We start from the raw sequence: 24,790 nt of genomic DNA on the forward strand, positions 1-24,790 counted from the left end.
CCCCAGGGGTACAGCAGGTCTGTGAATTGCTAAGTTTACACACTTCACAGCGCTCACCATAGCACATACCCTCCCCAATGTCCATAACCCCACCACCCTCTCTCTCCCCCTCTCCCCCCCAGTCCCCTCAGTTTGTTTTGTGGTATATAAATATTATTGAGTGTACTTTGAATAGGCCTGCTTTTTCTCCTGGTATAACACAGTACAGAGTGGGGCTCTTTTGACACTTTGGAGGATTGTCTTACTCTACTCTAAGTTTGAAAAGGCTTCCAAATTTTTGTGGCTTTTTGCAAATTCAATGTCCTAAAATATCTCTCAGAGTTGCTTTAATGTGAAGTTTTCTGATATTGTCTCTTCATCTGAAAGTCTCTCCCTCTTCATCACAATCACTTTCTTCCTTTAAAAAAAAAATCAGAAAAGGAGGGAGAGAGGGAGGGGAAGAGGGAGATGGAGAGAAAATCTTAAGGAGGCTCCATGCCCAGCTTGAAGCCCAACGTGGGGCTTGATCCCACAACCCTGAGATCAATACCAGAACTGAAATCAAGTGTTAGTCGTTTAATCACTGAGCCACCAAAGGGCACTGAACACTGCTTCTTTAATGTTCCTGGGTTCGCTTTTACTAATTCCCTTGGTTGCTTTTGAGCCATGATGGTGTCAACATTGCCACAGTCAGATGTTTCATATGTCACTTTATTTACTTGGGATTTGAATATTATTTCTACCATTATCACTTTCCATTTATCTTTCCTGGCCAATTCCCTTTTTTGATTATTCATTTTATAAAATGTGAGTTTATCACTTGGAAAAAAGGAAACAACACAACTATACTTTTTGCTGAGAGGGGAATTGTAGATGAACGGTGATCAGCCATTCATAGACTTTGAAAAAAGTGATGTGATTGATCACTAATCATGTTGTACATCTCCTATGTGGAAGGTGATTTGTGGACTAAAGAGTAGGATCAAATCAATTTTATTTTTTTATTTTTAATATTTTACTTGTTTATTTGACAGACAGAGATCACAAGTAGGCAGAGAGGCAGGCAGAGAGAGAGAGAGAGAGGAGGAAGCAGGCTCCCCACCAAGCAGAGAGCCTGATGCGGGGCTTGATCCCAGAACCCTGAGATCATGACCTGAGCCGAAGGCAGAGACTTTAACCCACTGAGCCACCCAGGCACCCCATCTGTTCCTGATTAAAACGCTTCAAAGTATAGGGATAGAGGGAACATTCCTGAACCTCATCAAATCTATCTATGAAAGACCCACAGCAAATATCATCCTCAATGGGAAAAAGCTTGCAGCCTTCCCGTTGAGATCAGGAACAAGACAAGGATGCCCACTTTCACCACTCTTGTTCAACATAGTATTAGAAGTCCTAGCAACAGCAATCAGACAACAAAGAGAAATAAAAGGTATCCAAATTGGTAATGAAGAAGTCAAACTCTCTCTCTTCGCAGATGACATGATTCTTTATATGGAAAACCCAAAAGACTCCACCCCCAAACTACTAGAACTCATATAGCAATTCAGCAACGTGGCAGGATACAAAGTCAATGTGCAGAAATCAGTGGCTTTCTTATACACTAACAATGAAAATACAGAAAGGGAAATTAGAGAATCGATTCCATTTACTATAGCACCAAGAACCATAAGATACCTGGGAATCAACCTAACCAAAGAGGTAAAGGATCTGTACTCAAGGAACTACAGAACACTCATGAAAGAAATTGAAGAAGACACAAAAAAGATGGAAGACCATTCCATGCTCTTGGATTGGAAGAATAAACATTGTTAAAATGTCTATACTGCCTAGAGCAATCTATACTTTTAATGCCATTCCGATCAAAATTCCACTGGTATTCTTCAAAGAGCTGGAGCAAATAATCCTAAAATTTGTATGGAATCAGAAAAGACCCCGAATCGCTAAGGAAATGTTGAAAAACAAAAATAAAGCTGGGGGCATCACGTTACCTGATTTCAAGCTTTATTACAAAGCTGTGATCACCAAGACAGCATGGTACTGGCATAAAAACAGACACACAGACCAGTGGAACAGAGTAGAGAGCACAGATATGGACCCTCAACTCTATGGTCAATTAATCTTCGACAAAACAGGAAAAAATATACAGTGGAATAAAGACAGTCTCTTCAATAAATGGTGCTGGGAAAACTGGACAGCTATATGTAGAAGAATGAAACTCGACCGTTCTCTTACACCGTACACAAAGATAAACTCAAAATGGATAAAAGACCTCAACGTGAGACAGGAATCCATCAGAATCCTAGAGGAGAACATAGGTAGTATCCACTTCGATATCAGCCACAGCAACTTCTTTCAAGATATGTCTCCAAAAATAAACTTTTGGGACTTCATCAAAATCAAAAGCTTCTGCACAGCAAAGGAAACAGTCAAAAAAAACAAAGAGGCAACCCACGGAATGGGAGAAGATATTTGCAAATGACAGTACAGACAAAAGGTTGGACTGTATGTATTCCTTAATAATGAAAAGTCAGAAATAATTTAGAAATGTTTAAATATATGTTTAAAACATATACTGAGAGAATAAAAATAATAATGTTAAAGAACATTTTTTCCCTTTTTATCTTTTTCTCTACCACTTTCAACTCTGGTTGGAGTGAGGATCTGATGAGATAAAGAAGAAAGAGCTTTGTTAACATAATGTGTCATTAAACCATATAATAAAGATTTATTGTCCACATATATACCCCACTTTTTAAAAAAGGTAAAGCCTCTTTCTGAAATGGGAACTTACAGCAACCCTGAAAAACATATATAGCGTGTATTCATAATGGAGGTGATATTGTCCCAAGGAGGTAAAAGTTGGATTTGGGAGGAAGAAAAAAACTTACATATTACAATGTATCGCGGCCTTCCATTTTGTCTTAAATGACAAAATCCTATTCGTTAGTACTTAATTATACTCATTAATTAGTATCCTAAGGTAAATTTTTGTCTTAGTGCAGCAAAAATGAAGTATGAGGAACCCTGAGCTGTAATAAAGCTTAAAACATGAAGAGTCTTGTAAGCTTTGTTGAGTTAGAACTTGAGGAAGGAGAGAGTGAATTTTAAAAAGACTAAGCTACACTAAGGAAAAACAAGTCAAGAAGGCATCCTTGGTCATCTACTTGAGGTCCACTCCACAGAGATCTCATGGGGAGAGTAGAAAATTGTTAGGACTATTTTTTGAACACTGGGTGTTTCTGCGATTAATTAATAGAAAGATTGTTGACTTTCTGATAATGAACTGTACCTGCAAGCTTTTTTAGACATTGTGTGAATTAATTAAATCATCAATCAAATATTTAAATTTCTATTCCCTATAAAGCCTTATTTTATGGATGATACGAAGTCTCAATTTTTACAAACTATACCTTAGGTTGAGAAGACAGGGATTAGTATCTGAAAAATTAGATAGCACACAAAGACCAATATATCCCAGTGCTGTGCAAGATCAATTATTGAGTAATTTCTTAGTTCATAAGGGCTCTGAGCTCAGAGAAATGAAAAATTTTTAAATTGATTTTGAAAAGACTTGATCTAGGCTTTAAAAGACAATGGGCAAGAATTTTAAAATGTTCTAGAAAAAAATATTAAAGCAACCTGATTTTTAAAAATACATTTCAGGATCTGATTTTTAAAAGTTTAGAAAATCAATTTGGAAACTACAAGTCACTTTGTATTTAGATTAAGCTCTATAAATTTAAAAAGCAACTTTCTGATTGCCTTATAAAAAATAGGAAAGATTTCTAGCCAGACTTCCAGGTTATCTTTGCCTTTCACTGTTTTGACTATGATATTTAAAACCCTGGAGAGATAGAAATTGATCTGTAGAAAAATTGGTAGCTATGCAAATACTTCTTGTCCATAGAAATGCAAAATTTCTCTGGTGGAGGACCAAATGATTTTATCTAAAAAAAATCACCTTGAGTATTTTTCCAAAATAACCATTTTAATGGGGTACAGGCTATAAAATGATATTTTTGTAAGTGTGCAAAAATCATGCCTCTCATAGAAATGTAAAATAAAAATATGTCAAAAATTTTTATTTAACTTATTTATTAATGAGGGCACCAGAAAAATGGTTTGAAGGAGAATCCACAGAGTAAAACACATGTATAAGACATTAGAAATCCTGAAATGAATTTGCTTAACAGGTGCAAACTGACTTTTTCTATAGTGGGGAAAGGTAATCAATTGGACTTCCCCCCTGAGAGATTTTTGCATTTCTGTAGACAAGAATGATTTGCATAGCTATCAATTTCTCTACAAATTAATTTCTATCTCTCCAGTGTTGTACAGTAGTATAGTCAAAACAATGAAAAGCAAAGATAACCTGGAAAGTTGACTAGAAATCTTTCCTATGATTCTTTTACAAGATAATTGGAAAGTTGCTTTTGAGCTTTATTAAGCTTAATCTAAACACTAATGAATCTGTCATTTACAAATGACTTTTTAAACTTTTAAAATTAGATCCTGAAATACTCCCAGATATGCCCTGTGAGAGGCAGGGCTTAAAACTCCTAGAGGGTACTTCTAGCTATTTACTGTATGAACTGGACATGAAATCTCAAGACACCAGGACCCAGGAGTGACTGAACAATCAATAACTTCAGGAGGCTTATTAAAGTGTACAGGAATTCCAATAAGCTAAACTTACTCTGTTCCTCTGACAGTATGTGGCTTTACAAAGCTACTATGTGCTTTTCTTCAAGAAAACTATTCAGGGAATGACACTAGAAGCACAGGGAACAACATCAAAATATAGATAAACTGGACTTTATCAAGATTTAAAATTCCTTCAAAGTACAGTATCAAGAGAGTGAAAATTCGAACCACAGAATGGGAGAAAATATTGGCAAATCATATGTCTGGTAAGAGATTAATATCCAGAATATATAAAGAACTTCTATAACTTAAGAACAAGAATAACAAAAACCAACCCAATTTAAAAATGGGCAAACTGCCTGAAATCTAGATGTTTCTCTAAAAGATTGACTCCAAATGGTCAATAAACACATAAAAAGGTGTTCAACATCACTAATCACTAGGGATATGGAAATCAACCAGTATGGAATACTACTTCCCACACATTAGGATGGCTCTTATAAAGAAAGGGAGGGGGGGGAGAACATTCCAAATGTTGTGAGGATGTGGAGAATTTGGAAGCCTGGTACATTACTGGCAGGAATACAAAACGATGCTTTCACAGTGGAAAACTCCAGGACAGTTCCTCAGAAAATTAAACATAGAATTACCATAATGAGCCAGCAATTCCACTTCTAGCTATGCACCCCAAAGAATTGAAATCAAGGGCTCAAAAAGACACTTATCCACAAATGTTTATAGGAGCATTATTTATGATAGTCAAAAGATGAAAACAACCCAAAAGTCTATCAACAGATGAATGGATAAATCTAATGTGGTACATACATACAATCAAATATTATTCAGTCTTCAAAAAGAAGGAAATTTTAATAAATGCTACAACATCTATGAAACTTGAAGACATTATACTAAAGTGAAATAAGCCAGATACAAAAGGACAAATATCATATATGAAGTCCGTAAGATAGGCAAGAGACAAAAATAATAATAATAGAGGTTACTGAGGCTGGGGGAAAGAAGAGTGGGGGTGATTGTGTAATGGGTACAGAGTTGGTGCTTGGGATGATGAAAAAGTTCTAGAAAAGGATCAAGCTGATGGTTGAATAGTATTGTGAATGTATTAATGCCACAGAATTTTACACTTAAAAATGGATAAAATAGTACATCTTTTTGTTGCAAATGGATATATATATATTTCTAGTTGATGGTGTGTCAATATACAGGAATGCTATGTTCAAATGAAAGAATGCTCATGAGTAAGTATATGCTTACTTATACCAGTATATACTAGCATCTAAAAATGTTTTCTCAAGGGAGTATATTGACCATTCTAAAATACAAAAAAAAAAAAAAAAAAAGGTCATTTCTTTCCCTATCAGTTAGTTAGACAGTGTTATAGAAATTTTGCAGTTTTTATTTGTAGTTTTCTACTTATTACTTTTTGTAAAAAGTGTTGCGCTCAGCTTTTGAAGTCAAGTTAAACGGACTTTCATATTCAGTACTGCAAATTTATATTTGAGGCCCCCAGACAAGGGCAAACATACATTCTGTTAATAGTTAGACAAATATTTCTATAGAGAAGTTAAAAGAATCTTTTTCCTTTTATGGACTCTACTTGACACCTTGGTGATACTTGCAAATTGTGTTCAGTGCTTAGCGTTTATGATCTTTTAAATGAGTTTGAGCTTGGAAAGGGGAATATAAGTTTGGTCACTATGAACAACACTTAATGCATTAGTTTTATGACAAATAAATGCAGTGGAAGGAAAAAAGGCAGTTTTGTATTTTAGTCAAATTCTACTTTGTAGTAAAATGTATGTAAAAATGCTATCTAGCATTTTTAAAGCACTTTCTAATAACCTTGACATGTTGGTTTGAAATTATTTTCTATGTTGGGTTTTATATAGTATAACCCAAGGCTTATATCATTTTATTATACCTGGACATTTGTTTTTTTAAAATAAGGAACTTTTTGCAACCAATATTTTTAACCAGAAAAAAAAATGCACAAAGAAACAAGAAGGGCAAATAATTATTTTGTGAAAATTTTAAAAATATGTCCTTTAATAAGTCAAGAATAAGATACTTTGAGGTGCGGGATGGTGGTTGTTGATGTCAGAAGGTACTCAGAAACTAGGGCTATTAATACAAATGGTAATTTTAGAAAATAAAGTTCAGCTGAAATTAGAGAACCAGGTCTGAGCCAGTCTTTGATTAGATGTGTCTAATCACAGAAAAATAATTGTCTAATAACATAATTTGAATCTTCTCATTTATAGAAACCTTAATCTCATGCATTTTAAGATCCTTAAAATTTGTAGCTATTAACTTTGAGTATTAATTGAATATTACTACAATAGAATCCCACCCTCAAACAAGGAAATCAGACTTTTTCTTTTTGCCAAAAAACTTTAAAAATTTTTTGAAAGAATTTTTTGAAGTTACAGAACTCTCATTTTTAATTTCATATCTGAAAGAATACTTGAGCAGAACGTTAATCAACTTTGATAAGACCTTGATGACCCCAGTTACCAAATAATAAACAACATCATTGTGTGAAGCGCAAATCTTATAAAACTAATAAAATCTTAAGAGGGTGGACCTGGTAAAGGAAGTTAAAAAGCAAAAACAAAAACTTTGAGTTAGCAGAGATTTTGATTTGGTCTTGGATGACAAATGATCAATTTAGAAACAGTCTAGCTTAGGCTCACTGCATAAAAATAAATCCGTGGATTCACCACATGACTTACTTTTATCTATACACTTTGTTCCATTCAACATCTGTCTTTCTCCAACCCATGGTAGTGTCTTGATTAAGATTTTTGTGGGGAAACCCATGGCTTGATATTTTGGAAGTGTTTAAAGAAGAAAACATTTGCTGAAATTTGGTGTAGATCCTGAAGCTTGCCTGAAGGATAGCATGAAAAATTTTTTATTTTTTTTTTCTTATGGTTCATAGACCTTAATATCCAGTCCCTTATTACTTAGTCAGACATGACAGAAATGTGGTAAATTTTTAGGGTTATGCGGTTCTGCCATGGGTCCATTCTCTGATTAGCCTTAATCTTCTGCAACTCCTTGAATTCAGGTTCAGCAAAGAGACTATTATTTATATAATCATGGCTGAGCATTTGATAAGAATGCAGCCTTTCCAAAGTGTAAATCCGATCCTTCTGAAAATTCTTTAATGGCTCCCCATTAACTCCATGACAAAAGTATAAATTCTTCAGCATGGCAGACAAGTTTCAGTGTTTGGGTCCAACTGTCTTCTCTAGAAACAAATTTCCTAGTTGTTAGGTACAAATAGTCTAGTAAATTGATTTGCTACTAACTTCCAGAATACCACACACTGCCTCACAGTGGTCCCTCACACAGATAGCTCCCTCCGCCTTGAATATCTTTTCCCAACTTTTGTTTTTAGTTTTACATCTCAACTTGCTTCTTTCCTATTTCCTTCAGAATGAATCTAGCCCTTTTCTAGATTTCTCTGATGTGCTAAGCTTGAGTCTGCCATGGCATTTATCACATTGAATTATAATCATTTGTCTGCATCTCTTTTCTTTACTAGACAATGAACACTTTCAGACTTGAAAATGTATCTTTTACATCTTTTTGCACAACATTTAACATAGTGCTCAAAGTAGGCAATAATGAAAGATTAATGATTTAATGGTTTTGCATTTATACCCCATAACAACCCTGTAGCGTAGGTAGTTTCGTTCTTATTTTAAATTTAAGGAAACAGATTCAAAAAGAACTAGTGAAAACTCTCTTTTTGTTACCTAAGGGGATAGAGCCAATGAGTGGTAGAATCAGAATTCAACACAAACCTTCTGATTCTATGTAATGCTACCACCCAAATAATTCCTTCAAACATGTATCCAAGAAAAATAGATATGTATAAATTTCTCATTACTCAGATTTTGCCATTCAAAGAACATTGACTATTGGGGCACCTGGGTGGCTCAGTGGGTTAAAGCCTCTGCCTTTGGCCCCTGGTCATGATCCCAGGGTCCTGGGATGGAGCCCAGCATTGGGCTCTCTGCTCAGCAGGGAGCCTGCTTCCCTTCCTCTCTCTCTGCCTGCCTCTCTGCCTACCTGGGATCTCTGTCTATCAAATAAATAAATAAAATATAAAAACAAAACACCAAAGAACATTGATTATTGAAAGGAAAGCAATACCATTGTTTGTATTTGGTAAGTAAAAACTATTATTAAAAAAAAAAGATTTATGCCTTATAAATATCACCAAACATTGACCATATCTCAGGCAGAGGCTTCACAATTATATATTAATTACTCCTCTCTGCACTAATATATGGATTGCAAGAAATGCTATTTTAAATATTGGCTTCCAATGAACCAGTTTTTCAATGTGAACAACAGAAGAAAAGCCTGTTCTTTTCTTTAAGATATTGTTGAGCTTTTTGACTAAGAAAGAGAGGATCCAGATTAGCCTGATATATTATTTTAAATAAAAAAGTAATAGGAATTCTTGTTTTTTTCCTAATGGTTTAGAAGGATTTTATTAGTTGGGTATGGGGGATTGGATTAGAGAGATGAATTTAGAGATTAAAAAAAAGAGGGAAAAAATGATTTTCTTTAGAGAGGGAACAATATCCTAGCAATATGTCATAAAGACAACATAGAAGAGGGTTATATGAAAAGAAGGTGAATGAGCTAAAGTAAGCATGGGATATAATATTAAATATACATATATATAATACAATGATTATATATTCATGTTATATGTACATATTATATATATATATGAGGCAGAAATTAAGTGCTATAATTTCACTTTGTTACACCCCAAACATCAGTAAATTATCTGCTACACTACAAAGCATTTGTTGGTGAAATTTGGTAGTAAAAAATTATTTTTTGTGTTTGTAATTTTCTTAATATTTGCGGGCAAAAGTCAATCAGAGAAAACAGCATGCAGGATCATCGACAGCTAAACAACAGAAGATACAAATTGAGCCAAAAGAGTAGGAATTTGGGAGATAATTGGTAGGCATATGATAATGAAAACAACACCTCTCAACTTCACCTTTCATCTCATCCCATTGAAAAAAGTTTGTTGGAGTGAAGTTTCAGTGACTTTTTTGATATCAGTAAGTAGTTTTTGGGTAGGTTGAGGCTGTTTGTAGTTGAAAAATGCTCCCACTGAGGAAACTAAGGCTTCATAATACACAAAACCCCCATCTGATTAAATATATCTGAGAGTTGTATTTAAAGACTAGTTTGTAACTTGTAACTCTTTTTCCTTGGGGATATTTTGCCAATTCTGAGAATTAGAATCGGGGTTTGGGCAGATACGCTGCTGGAACAGAGAAACCAGCAGAGCTTTTGGCATTTCTAAGGAATTGGAGTGACAAAATAGGGAGTTTTAAGTAGAATCAATGAACAGCTGGTTTCCCCTGGCAGACATTTGCCCAATTCTGAAGCTCTGCAAGGTGGTAGGGTAATCAGATAAACTGAAGACTTCTGAAAAGCAGAGAGGAATTACTTACACTCTAATGGTGCTCAAGAGACAAAGATGTATTAGGATCCAGAAACTTGTTGAAAACACTAGTTGAAAGCATGAAGGACATCATCTAAGATCGGGGGAAATTTGGAATACTCTTAGTTTTAGCAAAGTTGTAGCCTAAACTCAACTATTTTCTAGATTAAAATGCAAACAACCCATCATTTATTTGCTAAGTAGAAGTAAATGTGAACCCACTCCAATCAAAGATAACATCGTATGGAATTACTAATGTTTGTATTACTGTTCCTGGCATTCAATCAAAATTACTAAGCATGCTAAAAAAAAATAGATAATAGAAACAGATGCATAGGACTAAGATAGTAGAAATAACAGGAACTTTAAAATAGTTTTTGCAACTATGTTACAATAGAGAAAAAGGAAGGTGGACAAAATGAATGAAAAGATCACAGAATTTCATCAATAAAATGGAACCTGTAAAAAACTAAACAGACATTCTTAAACTTGAAAATTATAATGTCTAAAATTATGATTTCATGAAATAGGATTAACGGCAGCCTAGAAACAGCAGAAAATACATCAGCAAATTCAAGGGAAGTCCATAGAAAATATACTTGTTGGTGGAGAAATGCAAAAATAAAAGGAGTGGGAAAAAAGAGATCATAAGACAGATGTGGGTCAGAGACAACTATATGTGTTTCGGAATCCCTAATGTATATATTACTGAAGTCCCAGAGGGTAGGAAAGAAAACAGTAACTTACATAAAACTTAAGGAAGATAACCAACAGTTTCAAGAAGCTCAGTGAGGCTAAAGCACAACATAATAATCCTGCTGGAAACTAAAGACAAAGAAAAGAATTTTACAATTAGCCAAAGGGGGAAACTACTTTCAAAGGAACAACAGTATTTCTCAACACTAAAGATTTAGAAGCCATATGATAGTGAAAGGACACTTGTAAAATGTTAAAAGATAATTCAAACCAAACCCATACCCAGAAAAAAAGATTCAGAAAAGTTGAAAGTAAAAGGATAAATGCCGTTCAAACCTTAACCACAAGAAGGCTCATGTAGACTCATGCAGATATATTGCTGCCAGACAGACAAAGCAAATTATGCATCACCATGAATTCAAGGAGTTCTTTTTTTATTTAACAGTCAATCCATCAGGTAGATAAAATGATTCTAAATCTATATTACCTAGTAACACAGTTCTAGATATAAAGAACAAAAATGGACAGAATTAAAAGCAGGAATAGACAAAACCAACATCAGACTGGGAGAATTTCATGTCTTTATCAGTAGCTGATAGAACAAAATGGCAAAATCTAAACAACACAATTTATAAATTGACCTAATTGACAAATTTAGAAACTGAATCCAATAATGACAAAACCACATTACCCTCAAGTTCATGTGTAATTTTTACCAAAATTGATTATATTCAGTAACTTCAGATTCCAGGTCTTTGTACTTGTTTCTCAGAACTGCGTATCTGATTTGTTTGGGTCCTCCCTAGTTCCTTCTTACTACTCTCTATACTATCCTTAGCTATCTGTCTTGCTTTTCTCTTTCATAGGTGAGTACTTCAGGCTTTCAGTAGTCTTCAAAATATTATATTATTTTGACCTATATAGTCCCTATACATTCAAGGCTTTTGGTTTCTTAATGGTTTCCTGGTCTGACATTTCTTTTTACTATAAATTTCAGGGTTCTATCAGGAGCTAATGAGTGATTAGAAGTATATCTTCCCATTATCCTCCTGAAATCTAGACAGAGCAAAGAGAAAAACAATCTATTCTCCTTTTTTTTTTTCAAATGACATTAATATTTGGAAAATCAAAAATAAGTATACATATGAAAGTATAGATATATATGACTAATAGGAACTGATAGAATCAGGTCAAAGAACGTAGAAGCCTATATAAATAGGCTCTCATTGGCCAAATTTAGAGCAGAGAAATTCAAATAATAATGACTGTAACTGAATGAAATGTGTTGAATGAATAAAAAATAATTTGTTCATAAGACTTCTTAAAGAAAAAAAAGCCAGAAAAAAGCAAAGAAAAAAATCAAAATAAGATATAATACTAGTTGAAGCTATTAAAATCTCCTAAGAAACTGAGATGTTACTGATGCTTTTATTTTGTAAATAAGTTCTTATTGTTTGCTGAACAAAATTGCATACTTTTTGAATTAGTTTTTTTCTAGTATCTTTAGGGACTTAAAGTGAGAATCTTAATCACTATCTGTAGTTTCTTTTAATTAATCTGTTATGTTTTAACAACAAAAACTAACAGTTAAAAAAATTAGCCCATTGGGGTAAACTTGCATCTACTGACAAATTATGAATGTAGCCTATTACTAATAGATAATAAATCTGAATATAAAACCGTTATAGTACTTACTGTGATCTTTGAAATGTGAACATTTTAATAGGGTTATCAGAGATGGGCGGTAGTAACTGTGTGCTGATATTGCCTCAGAAAGAATTTTAATCCAATAGATAGTTTATTTTTTGCTTTTCTTTTAAAATTCGCATTTTTTTTAATAACTGGCAAGCCATAGTGGCCAGCAATATTTATGGGAGTTTTCAACTGATACTATGACTATCAAAGACAAATCTTTTAAAAATTCAGCTATTTCATTTATTTCACTATGATTGCCTTCTCATCTTTGTAGCTACCAATTCTAAAGAGGGACTCCCAAATTAATGAACTATTTAATGGCTGTATCAGTTTAATGTCAAGAAGTAAATTCTTGAAGGAAAACAGATATATCTATGTGTGAACAAAGTTCTCTACCAATAAAAAAATCACATGCCTCTTATTTTTTATTTTGTTATACTTGCTAATCTTTAAAGAAATTATAGATTTACTCTTTCATTTGTTCAATTAATCTTTCACACTATGAAATAACTCACAGAAAAAAATGGCTGGTATAGAACCTGGTAGTTATATTAAAAGGCTTCGCTACAAAGAAGAGAAAGATATTGCAATTTTTTAATTCTTCAGCTATTTAGTAAAGCTATAAACTAAAAACCTGTTACAAAATACCTCTTTTATTCCCTAGAAGACTATTTTGATTTTTTCCTTATATTTTTGTTATGTTAACAAATTCCAGAATGCATTATATGTTATTTCCCAAGGTAAACAAATGATGTATTATCATTACCCTTAAGTGTCTTTCCATAATTATATTGAAAATTGGAGCTTTTGTTCTAGAATTACAAAGAAACAACAGAGAACTTCCAATTTATATTATAATTTTATGTAATTTGTAGCATATGATCAAATTCAAAAGTATTTTAATTCCAAATTTTAAATAAATTATAATGTCTGTTCCATAAATACACAATTTTACTATAATAATGGTATAGTGGTAAAATATGTAGAAACTGAAAACATTGTTTTCAAGAAACAACAGCTATATTAGGATTAATAATGCAACATACATTTGTAATGTGAATGATGGATCTAAGTGTTTTAGCCCTACAGAGATAATACAACGTATGTTATTGATATGAATAAAACCTTGCATGTTGTGAACGACTGAGTAGGTAGGAAGACTGAGGAAGACAATCCATGATGCTAGTGTAGATAATGGAAAAACAAACCAGATATTTTTAAGGGTGTTTTGAGGTGAAAGATAAACGTGTTTGTCACAACGGTTATGCCCAGAGAGAGAGAGATGTGAGGGGAAAAGTGCGCAAAAAGAATATTAGGTCTGAAGAACAGAATGCAATAAAAGTATGGAAGCTCATGAATGGTAGAGCTAAGAGATTTGGAACTCATTTTGTAGTAATAGGAAGCCATTTAGCATTTTTAAACAGTATAAAAGCTATATCTGACAGAACAGAATAGTTGGAGAGGAAGCCTGAATGCAGAAATAGTTGAGGTATGAAATGGAAGTTCTCACCTAGGGTAGAGACACCAAAAAATGAACAGAAGAGACAGGCAGAAGAAATCATGTGGTTAAATAGGGAGGGGTGGATTTGGGGAGGAATGAATGAGGAAAAGAGACACTGAAATGGCTTTCTATATTCTCAGAAGTAACCAGGAAATTGAAGAGACCATAAAAAAATATGTGCATGTCCTAGGTACCTGAAATCATGCAAAGCCCCAAATGCATCATGTGAATATAATTATTCTCTCTGTACAAAATACAGTCATAAAACTTCTGTAAAGATATTATCTCTATCTCTAATACTAGTGGCAATACTATAGATGGATAGATAGATAAATAGATAGTTAATAGATAGATAGGAAGTTTTTCTTTTTCTTTGTTACCTCTGAAAATGATCAGTTAGTAATTAGCCATTTTTTTCACTCCAGGGACAAAAAAGGATATATATATATTTTTAATTTATCCCTCCACACTTAAATAGGATCATCACATTCCTATTAGTAGTTAAATAAAAGAGAGGGGTATGGATTACTATAAATATGCCTCCAAAGAAGTCACTCTTCTGTCCAGGAAATGTCTATCACGAAAATCATGGGTGTGTGCCCTCTCCTAGTTACACTGAAGCCAAAAGTCATAAATTTCTTAAAAACAGTTAAAGGCTTATTGAACAATTCCTGGCCTCTCTACTTCTTCTTTGTACTTTCTACCTTTGTACTGTGGACTTTTTCCTTCTTTCCTTTGCGTTCCACTTTTTTGGAGAAATATTCAAATATTCAAATGGCATTGGACAGATACGGATGTCTCTCTACTCATTTATTCATTCTCCTTTCCTCTGCAATCTGTTCCACCCCTAACTATGGGGACACTCACACAAATGGTTCTGGATGATCAATGAGTGTATACTCTGAGGTCTGGTCCCCCTGTCATAGTTGTCTGGCCCATGTTTGAGTATCTGTCCCAAGTTTTGAGACTCCAATTAATTTTCTAATATTTTTGTTTTAGATCCTACAGAAGTTAGTTGTGCTCTGTCCAGTTGGGTACAGCAGTAAGAAATTAAATTTTGCATATTCTTATTGACCTTATTTCCTTGTCTTGTGGAGAAAGCTGGACCACATAAGGGAGAAGAATGAAGGCTGAAAATAGAACCAGAGATCCAGATGAAGTGAGGGTCTGATATGTTTTAGATGCTAGACTCTAGCTTGTCATTATTTAGTTATTAAATTTGGGTCCAATTATATTACCTGATATTTTAAAATAATTAATTGGATTTAGGTTATGCATAACTAAAAATTTTAGCAGTTCCTTGAATATGGCAGACCATTTATATTTGTAACATTTGTAAAAATTATCTGCTTGAAGTGACCACTTCTAAAGTCTTTATCTTGTTATTTAAAAATAAGCTGAAATTTATTAACCATGTTTACATAGTTGTAGAGGTTATTTCCTATATTAGCATTCTAATTCTTTGACACTTAGAAAATCTAAGATATTTCTACAAATCAGATTATTAAATTATACAATTAACTTCATTTAATAACCAAATTGAAAGCAAATTTCCAGTTATTCAAAACATTATTGATCACAAAATTAAAACTTTAAAGGTATAAAGTTTTTAATATTTTAATACTTCCTATGTGCCAAGTTCTTTTCTAAATACTTTATATATATATATACATATATATATATATATCTTACTTTTTAATTTTTAGTTTCAAATTAAAATAATAACCTTGAAGAAAATAAAATCATAATCTTGTATATAGTCCCTTCTGACAACCCCAACCCCAAGAGTCTCCTTAAGAGTAGTGGCAATATATATATAATAGCATATAATAGCATGCTATTTATTAAAGATGCACGTTTTGAGACATAACACCTAAATTAAATTTCTGAATTCAACTTTGACATCTAAAACCTGAATTCAAATTTAAGTTTGAATATATATATAATTTATGCTATAAAATATATATGTAGTATATTATAGTACATATAGTAGCTATTTAATCTGAGACTTCATCCTGTGAAATTGGATGTTAATTTCCTATAATTTTATGCATTTTATTTATAAAGAAATAAAGTCAGTTAAGATCTGCTTTGGCTCAGGTCATGAGATGGAGCCCCATATTGGGCGACTTGCTCAGAGGGAAGCCTGCTTCTCCTTCTCCCTCTCCCTCTGCCAACTGCTCCCCCTGCTTGTGTTCTGTGTGTGTGTGGGGGGATCAAATAAATAAATAAAATCTTTAGAAAATAAAATAAATTCAGACAGTCTCTTGAAACTGAGAATGACCCTAGTCCACAGCCAGCAACAAAACAGGGACCTCAGTCTTATAGTTCCATGGAACTAAATTCTCTTGTCAACGTTCATGAATCTAGAGGTGAATTATCCCTCAGAGCTTTCAGTAAGGAATGCAACCCTGTCTGTACTTTGATTTTAGTCCAATGGGCTCCTTTTGAATTTTTTGGCCTAAAGAACTATGCAATAATAAATTCATGTTGTTTATAATGATTAAGCTTGTAGTAAATTGTTAAATCAATAGAAAGCTAATGCAATTGTCCACTTCATTGTAAGCATTTTTTTTTGGGGGGGGGGACTTCTAAAGTTGTGTCTAGGAGAGTTTAGATGGAAATAAGCATACATTTTCTGAAACTATTTTATAAAATGTAGAGATTGTAGAGAGTATAAAGAGGCCTTAAGGATAATTTACATAGTTGTCATTTGGTTGTGATAAGAGAAAAGAAGAAATACTGAGGACAACTGGTAGATGCAGAAAAATTGCAAAAAAAAAAAAAAAAGACAGGGAGATCAAATGAATGTGGCAGTACCGTGTATACTTTAAAGTGTTAGAGAATTCCCAAGAAATACTAGAGTACATCACAATTATATTAGATACTGTATAATTATGCAACCATCTTATTACGGTTACTTACTACTACCAGGTTTTTCATTAGAACATTCATTTATCAAGCAGTACATCATAAAGTATGTGTACTAGGAAAGGCGTGGAAAATAGATGATGTATGATTTGGGTCTTCAAAACAATCCAAGTAGGTATTCTCTTTATGGACCTAAATTATGGATGAAATTAAGACAGAGAGTACAAGTGACTTCTCATTGTGATACAGTTATGAAAAAGAACCTGTAACTCAACCTGAGTTGAGAACTTAAATTTTGAATTTTCTTCAAGGTTATTATTGTAATTTGAAATTAAAAATTAAAAAGGAATATACTTTTATTATTGGACATGCAGTTGCCAAGGAAATAAATCATTTGATTAGACCGTACATGAATAAACTGGGTATCAAAGTTCTCAATTTCATGCAGGAAGGTGCCTTAATGAAATGTTTAAAATTAATTTAGAAAACAGAGAGAATTTCATGTTTATTTTTAACTTTCCAGTTTTAAGTTTTTATTTTAGTCTCTTGCATGTAGCTTCTATCATCATCAAATCTATCAAAGAAAAATGGTGTTTGATGTGGACAATTTTGTTTGAGAAAATTAACTTGGAAATTTTACTTTTAGTTCCTCATTACTTGTTCTATAGGTATGCAGTCAATTTCTCAGAATTCGTATTATTTAATAACCCTAATAGATATTTAGTCAGTCATTGCTACTGATCATAAAACTTTATTACAATTAGTACAATTGAATAGACTCTATAACCAAATATAACAATAGATTTATGAATATTAATTAGAAGCTGAGATTAAACAAAATTTTATTAGCTTCTGATCTCTACAGGGTTTGATTTCTTTGATTTTTAAAGTTTTTGTATCTGAGTACATTTGACACACAGTGCTACATTAGTTTCAGGTATACAATATAGTAGTTCAACTTCTCCCTGATATGTTATGCTCCCAAGTGTAGTTACCGTCACCATATAGCACTATTACAATAACATTGACTGCATTCTTTATGCTGTGCCTTTTATTCCCTGGACTTAGTGAGTAGCCTGTATTTCCCATTCCCCTTCACCCATTTTGCTCATCCCCTCCTCTGGCAACCATCACTCTGTTCTCTTTATTTATAGTCTAATTCTGCTTTTTCTTTGTTTATTGTGTTTTTAGATTCCTCATCTGAATAAACCATATGGTATTTTTCTTTCTCAGTTTTATTTAACTTAACATAATTCCTTTTAGATCCTTCCACGTTGTTGCAAATAGCACGATCTCATTCTTTTTATGGCTGTGTAACTTTCCTGTGTGTGTGTTTTCCTTATCTATTCATCTATCAGTGGACACTTGGGTTACTTCCATATCTTAGCTATTGAAAATAATGTTGCAGTAAACATAGAGGTGTATATGTTTTCCAATTAGTGTTTTCATATTCTTTGGGTTAACTTCCAGTGGTGGAATTTTTGGATCATATGTTATTTTCATTTTTAATTTTTTGAAGAACCTCTATACTGTTTTCCATAAGCTGTACCAATTTATATTCCTGTCAACAGTACACAAGAGTCTCTTTTTCTCCATATTCTTGTCATTTTGATTTTAGTCATTCTGACAGATGTAAGGGGATAACTCATTGTGGTGGTGATTTGTATTGCTCTGATGCCAAGCGACGTGGAGCACCTTTTTGTGTCTGTTGGTCATCTGTATGTCTTTGGAAAAATGTCTATTCAGGTCCTCTGACCATTTTTAAATTTGATTGTTTGTGAGGTGTTGAGTTATACACATACTTTATTTAGTTTGGATATTAACCCCTTATTAGTTGTAATTCAACATCAACCCCACCACGACATGTTTACGCTTTCCTTAGGGCATGGTGCCCTACCAAGTCTCCCTTTGGTATAGCTTATGTAGTTGTGAGATTTGGTGAGTGCTCAGATCTAAAGCAACTTAGCCAAAATGTAGCTACTTCACTGAAAATGACTATAGAATATACTATCTTTGTCATCTGGAAATTGTTCTGGTCATTTGGAAATCTTAAGCTGCTAGGTTTTTGTGTAAGCTGTGTTTACCTATTTCTTCATTCTCCCTCAGCTGGTAAAGATCACATGCTGTCCTTGGATACTCTTCATGCAAAACCAAAAAATAAATTATTTGAATCATTGATTTAAGAAACTAGAACAGACCATCCTTAGTTCTCTTATTTTAGGCTAAGATATATCATAAAGCAATATCATGCTGTATAAATGATCCATTTCCCACTATTCTTTGAAAGAGAAAAATAAAATGATTCAAAACAGTATCTATTCCAAACATCTTGTCTCTTTGGATTTGGTATTTTTTCTTCTGTATGTGTTTACACTGGAAAATAATTATAGATATCCAGTTCAAGATGGCAAACTGAACATGTGTGTTTATTGCTTCTCCCTCCAGTGATTGTCTTAAATATATATGAATTTTTAAAGATGTTATATAAGGTAAGAAGAGAAGATACATCAAAGAAAATGAGGTTGCAATAGAAATGTGCAAGATAAATGAGTATTAATGGTAGAAAACAAAAAGAGGAAAAACCCTTCAACTTCAAGAGTGGAAACCAGAGAGATTCTCATTTTGACTGATGGAGTTCTGCCTGTTGGAACTCCAGCAGTGGGTTAATACAAGGGAATTAATTAACGATCTGTGTAGAGGAAAGCCTGCTTTCTATTCCTCTCACATATCCCTGGCCCACAGAGCAAAGGAGCCCAGCGATTACCCTCAGGACAAAAATAAACAAGATTGTTCTCTTAAACATCCAAGAAGCATCTTGGGAGTAGGAGGGAAGTTAGCATGAGTGTTGGCAGAGCAATTAAAGCCTCCACAGTTTAGCCCTTCATACTCCCACACCTCACCCCACACCCCAGAATACAGCTGTCCACATTCTCACTCACACATGGAGCTCCCAGTTTTCCTATTTATTATGTTTTTAAATGATTTTATTTTAATGGGATATTTTCTATGTACAAAGTAATAAATACAGATAAATAAGGGACAACACATTTATATAGTTATATAGAACATCATGGTCTGTGCTTTTTCTCATGGACCTCCTACCCCCTTTACCCTGAGGGCAATCACAATTTCAAATCTTGGTCTGTTATTATTCTTTTTCTTACAGTTGTGTTGGCCAAGAAAAGAGGAAGAACTGAAATAAAGCAAAAGCTTTATTTGTTTATTTGAGGTCTTGCAATTTCAACTCAGGGAGCACAGATTTGGGGAGCAACCCAAATTGTGTCCCACCAAGGAGTAATAGCTTGGGGGTCTTTATTAGCAAATTGTGGAAATATTAGGAAAGTAACACCATTTGTTTTCCAAAAGTTATGATCAGAAGATGTAATTACATTTTCATCATCATTTCATCATCATTTATTTGTTTATTTGTTTTCTATGTACATTACGTCAGTTATTAAAACAACCTCTTTTGTAAAAGAGGTGTCCAGTTTTTATTAAGAATGTAGATGCAGGGGCCCCTGGGTGGCTCTGTCAGTTAAGCATCTGACTCTTGATTTCTGCTCAGCTCGTGATGTTAGGGTCTTGGGATCAAGCTCCCAAGGTACAGCTCTGCACTCAGTGGGGAGTCTGCTTGAAGATTCTCTCCTTCTGCCCCTCCCCACACTCGGGCTCCTGCTCTCTCTCTCTCTCTCTCTAAAATAAATAAATAAATAAATCTTTGGAAAAGGAAAAAAAAATGTGGTTGCTGCTGTTCTTTTTTCAATCATGTTTTTGCTCAGTTCAGTAGTTCAGTATAGTTTCTGTTTCAAAAACAAGATGAAGTTTGAGTATCAAAATGAGTCTATCATGTTCAGAGGTTTTACATAGGTTCACAATTGTTTTTTCTACTTTAATAGGAAAACAAATGTATATAGTAATTTTTTCCTAATTTAATATGACTGGTTGCACTTATTCTATTGTCACTGACTCCTTCACTCTTCAATAGTACATTTTTGAGACTTAGCCATACTGCTGCATGGTTCTGTAATAATTCCTTTCATTTGAGTTATAATATTCCATCACAGGAATATGTTGTCAAATTGTCATTTACCTATGATAGACATTGGTATAATTTGAAGTCTTCCTTATTACAAAACTGCGAATGGATAGTTTTGTGTCTCTTGGTGTATTTGTACAAGATACATGAAATTTTTGGCTCATGTGGAATGAGCACTGTCAACCATGCTACATAATGTCAAAATGTACTGATGTATGCTTCATTCATTTGTATTCAAGTGTTAATATTTCCAAGCATAAATTATGCGTCAGCCACTATTCTAGGACCTATGAATAAATCAGTGCACAGAACAAACAAAACAATCAATGGCCTCATTGGAGCTTGTATTGTATTGCCCAACAGACGTACATAAAACTTTCTGTTAGTAGTGGGAGCACCTGGGTGGCTCAGTCAGTTACGTGTCCAGCTCTTGGTTTTGGCTTAGATCATGATTTCAGGGTCGTGAGAATCCAGTACCCTGTCAGTCTCCATGCTCAGTGGAGAGTCTGCTTGTCCCTCTCCCTCTGCCCCCCACCACTCATACTCTCTTGCATGTGCTCTCAAGTAAATAAACTCTTTTAGAAAAAGTTCCTGTTACTATGGGATTGTCTACTTCTTGTGTTTTGCAAATCTGGTTGGTATAAAATAGTATTAAATTGTATGTTTTAACATTTTAAAAATAACATTGTTCAGAAATAAGTAACATGCATTAAAACTGCAAATATTTAAAGTGTGCAATTTGGTAAGTTTTTCGTAAATACACACCCATGAAACCATCACCCCAGAAGAATATCCATCACTCCGCCGATTTTTATCATATGCCTTTGTAGACCCTTCAGGAATTTCCCATAATTTCACTTGCAACTGTTGGTAAGCTTCAGTGCATATGAATGTACATATCCTGGTAAAGTTATACAAATGGAATCATAGAATTTGTACTCTTTTCTATCTGTGTTTTTTTCCCCACTTGGAATAATTATTTTGAAATTTCTATATTCTGTAGCATGTTTCAAAGGTTCATTACTTTTATTGCTGAATAGTATTCTGTTGTATAGATATAATACTTTGTTTACCCATTCAATTGATGGGCATTTGAATTGTAACCAGATTTTATTTATTTACCAGTAAAGAACTAGCACTGGCTACAACCTTCAATACAGCGTTGCATAGAAGGAGAGAGAATAGGCATTGCTGATTTATTCTTGATATCAGTAGGACAGAATTCTGTCTTTCAGCATCAAATATGATGTCAGCGCTAGTATTTTTCTACATGCCCTTTATAGATGGAAGAAGTTTTCTTCCATCCCCACTTTGTTTTTTGTTTTTGTTTTTGTTTTTATTTTAAGTTAGGGATGGATTTGAATTTTGTTGCACACTTTTTCTATATTTATTGAGATGATGATGAGTGTTTTCTTTTAGTTTGTTTCAATCTATATTTCTAGAATAAAACCAATTTAGTCAAGATATATTGTCCCTTTTTATTTATTGCTTGATTCCATATGTTAAAATTTATAGGTTTTTTTGAATCAGTGTCCATGACAGATATTTTTCTGTATTTTTCCTTTTAATGTCTTTGATTTTGATATATGGGCTCCAGGAATGAAATTGGAAGTATTCCTTTCTATTGAATTAGATTTGATAGTTTCTTAAAAGTTTGGCAGAATTCATCAGTAGAACCATCTGAGCCTTGTGTTTTCTTTGTGGGAAGGTTTTTGACTCTAAGTTCAAATTATTTAATAGATACAGAATTATCCATGATAACGGTTTCATCTTGAATTCGTATGATAGACAGAATTTTTAAATGCCCACCCCATCCTGTACAAATACCTGGGACTACGAATATGGTGAGACATCATGCCTGAGATTATGTTATGTGGCAAAACAGTTTGCAGATATAATTAAGGTTACTTAATTAAGGTTACTTAAGACTTCAAGTCAATTAAAAGGGAGTGCAGACCTACACTAACCACATAATCCTTTTAAAGGCAGAAAGTTTCTCCATCTGGCAGTAGAAGGGAAAACAGTCAGAGAGATTAAATAAAACATGAACAGTATTTAAAGTGTCACTGCTTAGTCAAAGATGCAGGGGACCATCTACAAGAATCAGACAGCAGTCTAGAGAAGCTGAGAGCTGTCCCCAGCTGAAAGCCAGAAAGAATATGGTCCCTCAGTCTTACAACTATAAGAAACTATTATTGTGCCAGCAGCAAACTAGAAAAAGTAGATTCTTTCCCCAAATCTCCATTTAAGAGCTGAGCCAGGTCAATACCTTGATTTTGGCTTTGTGAGAACCTTACTAAGCCTGCCTAGATTTCTGACCTACTGAACTATGTACTAATAAATGATAAGTAAATAAATTTGTGGTAATTTGTTATTCAATAATAGAAAGCCAGTACAGAGAACTTTGGTAGTTTGTGTCTTTCAAGGAATTCATTGTTAAATGTATTGGCATATATTTTTTCTTAATACTATCTTTATATCATTTTATATCTATAGACTTGGTAGTTTCTCATTCCTGCTATTGATGATTATGTCTCTTTTCATTTTTCCTGGTCTAGTTAGACATGGTAGATGGCCCAATTGATCTACACCTCCTGATATACACCCCTTCATATAATTGCACTCAGCGAGCATGGGTTGAGCTTAATGACTTCTTTCTAATGAACAGAGTACACCAAATGTGATGAGATGTCACTTCTAGATTAGGTTACAAAATGACATTAGTTTTTATCTTGCTGTCTCTTTCTTCCCATTTCTCTCACTTCCTCTCTCTTTCCTCTCTCCCTTTTCCTTTTTCCCTTTTCCTTGTTCTATCAGGCTTCATTCTGGGAGATGTCAGGTATCATATCTCTATAGTCTTCTGGGGAGTCCTGCATAGCAAGGAACTGAGGTCTCCTGCCAAAAGCCAGTGAGGATCTGAGGGGCTTGCCAGTACCCATGTAGGTGACGTTAGGTGCACATTCTGCACACAAGTCAAGCCTAAAGCTCCAGCCAACACCTAGATTATAAAATTGTAAGTAACCTTGAGCTAGATACCTTTGTTAAGCTATGCCTGAATTCTGACCCACAGAAACTATGTCATGTAGAAAGAAAAAAAAAATGTTTTTTTAAACCATTAAGTCTTGGAGAAATTTGCATAGATAAGTAATATAGTCTTCCGGTACTATGAGTACACTGATACTTTATACGTAAATAGGTGGGGTGATTTAGGAATGTCGTAGTGAGTAAGGGCTGGAAATCGTTTCAGGGTAGTGTTAGAGAAATACTATATTGTCTTACCTATGACTCAGCAATTTCACTACTAGGTATTTATCCTTATGGTACAGACATAGTGAAAAGAGGGGATGCATGCACCACAATGTTCATAGCAGCAATGTCTGAAATAGCTAAACTGTGGAAGGAACCAAGATGTCCTTCAGCAGATGAATGGATAAGGAAAATGTGGTTCATATATACAATGGAATATTACTCAGCCATCAGAAAGAATGAGTACTTACCATTTACATCGATGTGGTTAGAACTGGAGGGGATTATGCTAAGTGAAATAAGTCAAGCAGAAAAAGACAATTATCATATGGTTTCACTCAGATGTGGAACATAAGGAATAGTGCGTAGGATCACAGGTGGAGGGAGGGAAAACTGCATGGGAGGAAATCAGAGAGAGAGAAACAAACCATGAGAGACTCTGGACTCCGGGAACCAAACAGGGTTAGAGAAGGGAGAGGGGTGGGGGATGGCATAATGAGGTGATGGGTATTATGGAGGACAGGTGTGATGATGAGCCCTGGGTGTTACACATAACTACTGAATCACTGAACATGACATGAAAAACTAATGATGTACTAAACAGTGGCTAACT

This window comes from Mustela nivalis (genome assembly GCF_964662115.1).
Source record: "Mustela nivalis genome assembly, chromosome: 10".
Classification (NCBI taxonomy): Eukaryota; Metazoa; Chordata; class Mammalia; order Carnivora; family Mustelidae; genus Mustela; species Mustela nivalis.